This window comes from Gavialis gangeticus, unplaced genomic scaffold, assembly GCF_001723915.1.
Source record: "Gavialis gangeticus isolate Ggan-Ray unplaced genomic scaffold, GavGan_comp1, whole genome shotgun sequence".
NCBI lineage: Eukaryota > Metazoa > Chordata > Crocodylia > Gavialidae > Gavialis > Gavialis gangeticus.
Window position 1 is genome coordinate 141691888 of NW_017728992.1, and position 6288 is coordinate 141698175.

A 6288-nucleotide genomic window follows, 5' to 3' on the forward strand; every position below is an offset into this window, starting at 1 on the left:
AACTCTACCCACTTGACCACTGGCCTTTGCCCCATCCTATTCTCATCTGCCCACTTTTGTAGTCTGTCTAAATCTAGTTGCAGCCTCTATCTCCCTTCAAGTGTGCCCACCTCGCCCCACATCTTAGTGTCATCAGCAAACTTGGACAATGTGCTTTCAACCCCCACATCCAAGTCGCTGATAAAGATGTTAAACAGCGCGGGCCCAAGGACTGAGCCCTGGGGGACCCCACTGCTCACATCTTCCCATCATAGATCACCCGGGCACATTCACACACGAGCGCTGGCTGGATGGCCAGTGTGCATGATGCTCATGTCTTCAGGAACTCTGGCCTTCCTGCACTAATGGAGAGTGGGCACTTTACACCAGGGATGGCAGACCTTCATCTGGGTGCCATCATTGTCCCAGCCCTGCTCATCGGGGACCCTGCCTACTCACTCCTACCCTGGCTGATGAGGCCCTATACCAGCCACCTGGACCACTGCCAGGCTCATTTTAATCAGTGCCTGGGCCAGATCTGTACCCTGGTTGAGTACACCTTCAGCTGCTTCAAGGGTCACTGGTGCTCCCTCACTGCCCACTCAAAGTCACCATGGAGAATTGGAGAACCACTCCAGATCATCATCACGACCTGTGTGCTCTATAATATCTGTGAGGCCTGGGTGACAGTTGTCTCATGAGTCCAGGGCAGAGAAGGTGTAGCGAGTGGAGGCAGCCTCGCAGAGGGAGAGCTGGCTGCGGCAGCGGCATGTGCCCCCCCTAAGGCCCCAGGAGAGCTGCACACCCACCAATGGGGGCAGGGCACCAAGTGTGGGAGGCTCTGGCAGACCACCTTCTGGAGCACTCCCCACTCTAGCCCACCTGTCCTGCCACCCACAGAGCCCCTGCCCACGCTCAGCACCAATCTCATGCCAGGCACAGATCCAAACAAAAAATCTTTATTCCCCTCACAGTACATGGACTGCACGTGCCCCAGCCAGTGCATGATGAGTTGTTTGTGCAGGCTGAGGGGTGCCTGACCCAATATGCCCTGCTGCTGATGATCCTCAGGGTGCCCAAGGAAATCTGTGCACCTGGTACAGAACCATGAGCTATGATGATGCAGGGGGCAAGCTCAGGCTGCCCCACAACCTCTGCAACCACCTTGAAGGCTACCTGTGGCAGCTCTATGTGCCCCTTGCTACCAAGGAGGACCTTGCCACTGGCATCGATGCCTTCCTCAGGGTGTGAGAAGCCCATGCCCACCCAGCTGCAGGGGCACAAGCTGCTCAATAAAGTTTTGCATTGTGTCCCGCCTCTCTGTATGGTGTGTGGGGGGACAGGGCAGACCTGGGACCAGAGGAGTGCAGGCTGGGCGGACAGGGAGGGGAGCAGGGGTAGGGGCCGGGAGGAAGTGCAGGTTTTACCACATGTGTGGGGTTGGCAAGGCTGGTGGCTTGGTGAGGTCCTTCCCACTGGTGATGGTGTCCAGCTGTACCCAGTGTCCTTGGCCCACTGTGTGCGGAATGCAGGTGCTCAGTTGAGGGCTCCCCTAGAAAGGAGCTGGTGCTGCTGCTGGCCAGCAGTGTCATAGCTGGCCATTCCTTGTGGCAGGGTCTGGGGTTATTCAGCTGCTGAGGCAGCCACTGGCCAGGTCTCCCCGAGCTACTTTTGGATTGAGCAGCTGGGGAGCTGGGCAGAGCAGGACACTGAACAACTAAGGGTCCCTCCTCTGATGACATGGCACCAGAGACCCAGGGCAGGGCAGGGCTTGGGCAAGCCACTTGTAAACCATTATGTAAACCACACGGCTGCGGCCTGGGGCACCAAAATACGGGTCAGCTGCTGCATAAAGGGCATGGTTTTGCGGGCACAACTGGACCACCGATTCTTGGTGGTTATGGACACCCATTGTGCCTGCAAGGACTGGACCTTGAGTGGCACTGCTGCACTAACCGGGAGTGCCCATGCTCCTGCATCCCACCTGACAAGGCCTTATCAATGTGGGCGTTTGAGCACATGAACTGCCTCTGCACCTCTGCGTCACCCCAGAGTGTCAATGGGAGCACCAGCCTCCTCCTGGCTCCAGCTGGGGCTCTGGGTGGAGGACATGGGCATGCACATGTGGGCAGTTCTGGGACTGGATGGGGAGGATGAGACCATGCTGCTGGATCTGCAATGGCTCTCTGGGCCCCTGCGTAGCTGTTCTTCTGTTGCTGGACATGCACATGTAGATGCCTAAACTGTGTGAGTGTAGCTCACCTATCCTGTACAGTAAACTAGGCTACTGCACAGTAACACATCTCGTATAGATGCTCCCAGTTTGTACCAAAGTGATGCTCAGAAGTGTGCTTATGCAGTACCTTGGCTAAAACTTGCAGCAGTTTCAAAAAAAGGTAACATGCATCAATTGTGGATTAAATAAGTGCATGGGTACTGTATGCAAATTGCTATAACCATGTTTAATTTCAAGGGTGTTGTTTTCAATTTTGCTATGCATTTCCTTGTGCTCAGGGAATGCTAAATATGGTACATAGCGCAGAAAGCAATGCAGAGCATTTTAGACAGAATGGGCACATAAGGCAATAGTCTCATTGTCAGAAAGCATGGACATAGCATTGCACAAAAGCACAAAAAGACAAAGCATTGCACAAAAGCACATAATAAATAAGTTTAGCAGATGCATGTGAAATGTGTCTCAGGCTTATCTCTTCATCGTATGCCCAATCATATATTTCGGGGCCGAGGGAGCGGGGGTTCTACCATACACCTCAGCTATTTCAAACAGCTGCCACATTTAAAGAAATCTTACAAACATTTCTATGTACTTTCCCAAAATGAAGAAGCTCCTCCATTTATTACATTTTTCTGGGCCTGGGATAAATAAGATTCAGACCCAGGGCAGAAACAGTATTTCAAGGTAGCAAAATGCAATGACTTTAAAGTTAGATACCTTGCAGCCCTGCCTCGCTAGAAAAGAGAGTTTTTATATCTTTGGTAAATGGAGCCTCCCAGTAGAGCTCAATGCTAGCTTCTTGTCCTGAAAAAGAAAAGAAAGTGTACTTCTATGTTTCAAGTTCAAGCTGCTTTAATTCGTTTTGGGAAAGGCTTTAGGTTTCCAACCCCTGTGCACTTGAACCTTTATTAATTAAGACACTTGGCTGTCCACAGCCAAAGGATTTTTGTGGTTGTTGTTTATTGTTTCCCTTGTTTCTATCTGTTGTCTTTTCCCTTTATTCTTTTTCTTACCTTCTGCTCTACACTACATTTTCATGTTGTCTAATTCTTATGGTTTAAAAAAGAATAAATCTTAAGGTTGGAAAATGAGTTCCTAAGAACTTGGGAAATATCAGAAGGAAAGCTGCCCAAGCAAATTTAATTCACCCCCCTTGTACAGATGCATCACAATACAGACTTTAATGATGTCGTTCTACTATTTTTTCCACAGGACTTTGTGTATGTGGAATATTCCATAGTTACAAGGCACAATATTCTAACAGAGCAGGGAGAAATGGCAATTCTCAGAAACTTGTAATATTGTATCTGAGAGTGTGGACAGATGAACAAATGACGCTGGATTAAAAGGATGTGGTATGGGCATTACTGTGGTATTTTTGTGACCATTTTATCCCACAGGAACTGGAAGTTAAACCATGGTAATTTAACATTTGTTTCTTCTACATATTCCCTATTCTCTCAGAGAAAATCTCTGATTCTCTCTCCCTCTTCCTGTCAATCCTCTGCTTCCCCCTCTGTATTCTCCTGCTCTTGTGTCCATTCTCTCCTCCCACCCACACTTTCTCCTTCCTCACTTCTCCCAAGCCCTACATATTTCCCTTCTTCCACTCCTCCTTCTCTTGGTTTCTAAGTGGGGGTTTTGAAGGGTAGTCTGTCCTGCTATGCATATTGACTATTGCAACAATTGGAAATATCCAACAAGACTGTGGGCGCAGTAATTTAGGCAATAATTTTGCAACTTGTCCATCTGCAATAATGCATTTGAACTCAGAAAATGCCAAACGATTAAGCTAGAGGGAATATAAACTATAACACAGATATTCAATGGGGAAAAGGGATTAGGAAATGCTGAAAGATCCCCCATAGGAACAGGGAGAGATTTGCATTGAAGGTAAAGAGCAAACTGGATACAACCTTTGAATACAATAATGTAACAGCAAACAAGCCAGTAAAGTTCAGGGTTGCATATGTAGTGACACTGTAACAGCATGGAGGAGATGCAGGCGTTTCTTTTTGTACAGAAGCAGTGAGGCAACATGATAATATTCATAGATTTCATAGACATTTGGGCTGGAAGGGACGTCGGAAGATCGTTGAGTCCAGCCCCCTGCCCAAAGGACAGGAAGTCAGCTGGGGTCATAGGATCCCTGCAAGAGTCCTGGGACAACGTAATTCTACAGATTTTTTAATCAAGTTGGAGACAAATTCAGACAGCCACAAAAATCATTAAATGGCTTACGCATAATAGAGATTAAAACTAAGAGCCAAACCCTCTTCCACTTATTAGGCATCTCAGTATGACCATATTCCGCCCTTCATTGGTCCCTGAAAACTGTTAACGCATGCTTCTGTGTTGTACGTTCATCTTAGCTTTCAGTTGTCACAAAAACCAGCAAGTTGGAAGACCCTCACCTCCCCCTTTGTGTTAACAGAGTTTCAGGGATCTTGAGCAGGATAGAGCAGGATTACACTAAAGCTCCTCAGTACCACTTAGACATCTAATGAATGGAGTACGAGCTGGCTCTAAATATGTCCATTGTATCTTGGCTAAATAATGACTCCACAATATTGTTCTCTTTAAATATCTCAAGGATGTAAACACTACAGAGGATAAGGGGCTGTGCAGAATGGTCCAATGGAGCATAATTAGGAGCATTAGGATGGAAATGAGAGAAGGAAATCTGAGGCAGTAAAGTTCCTGACAGTGAGGGTTCATGAGACTATAAACAAGTCTCCAAAGGGCTTCCCCCCAAAAGAAAGAAGAGGGTACCTCCCTGATTGAGAGCCAGTCTGGTCAAAGCAGTAGACTGTGCCAGCATGCTCACTTCTCATCAGCATGATTCTGTCATTTTGATTCCCCACAGGGAGCACTGAAAATGGAGATGCTTAGTTCTACAAAGCATGTTTTGACGTTCTCTGGGGCCTGCCACCCATCATTCACACATGCGTCTGATCCTGATTGAACTACAAAACAAGGTGAATTTGCCTGATAGCATGAGAATACACTGTGTATTCCTGAGGAAAGCTCAGATGGAAACTATTTCATTAGGCCTAGTTCAATTTAAAAAAAAACAAGATAAAATAGACTACTTGTGGGGGTGAGAGGGTGGGGGTGGAGGGGGAAGGGGAAGGCCATCCCCCATAGCTGCCTAATCACTTGCAGCCTGCACTACTACTGTCAGCACAAACTAGCAATTACAATTAATGTGCCGTGGCAATTGGATCCTGCTTCTAACATAGTCGGCAAGTCCCACCATTTGCATGCAATAAATTATTCAGGGATGTCAGCTGTTCCGATGTGAATTGGTAACACTGTAGTTAAACGCTCACCACATGTCTAATCCGAGGTGTGCCCACCAGCCCCAGCACCAGTTCAAATTAACTCTATATTAGTGGCAAGCAATTCACATCTGTGCCACAATGCTGGGTGATTTCTTTCGGGAATTCTCGTAGCAGATTCTGTATGCTGGATCCCACAGAAGCAGAAGACAAATACAAGAGATGGTTGTGACACTGGATTTCACAAATACTGATATATTGCACTTTAAGTTAAAAAAAGAACAAAATAAAATAAAAATCTCAATGGTTATTCATTAGCCTTCAATTTCTAGAGTCTGTGGCATGAAAGTGAGGAGAACTAGATCTCAGTGAACTATCTGAGAATTGGCCGAGGTCATTGCAAGACCCCTGGCATGGCTTTACGAGCACTCGTGGTGCTCTGGAGTGGTGCCAGAGGACTGGAAGAGGGCCAATGTGGTTCCCATCTTCAAAAAAGGGAGGAAGGAGGACCTGGGAAACTATAGGCCAGTTAGTCTTACCTCGATCCTAGGCAAACTGTTCAAGAAAATTATTCTGGCACACATCCAGGAGGGGCCAGCAGGGGACTGCATGCTTAGGGGCAACCAACACGGGTTCATCAGTGGCAGGTCCTGTCAGACCAACCTGGTGGCCTTTTACGATCAGATCACCAGATCATTAGATGCAGGGGTAGCAGTGGACATAGTCTTCCTGGATTTCCGGAAGGCTTTTGACACTGTCTCTCACCCCGTTCTCATTAAGAAACTGGGGGGC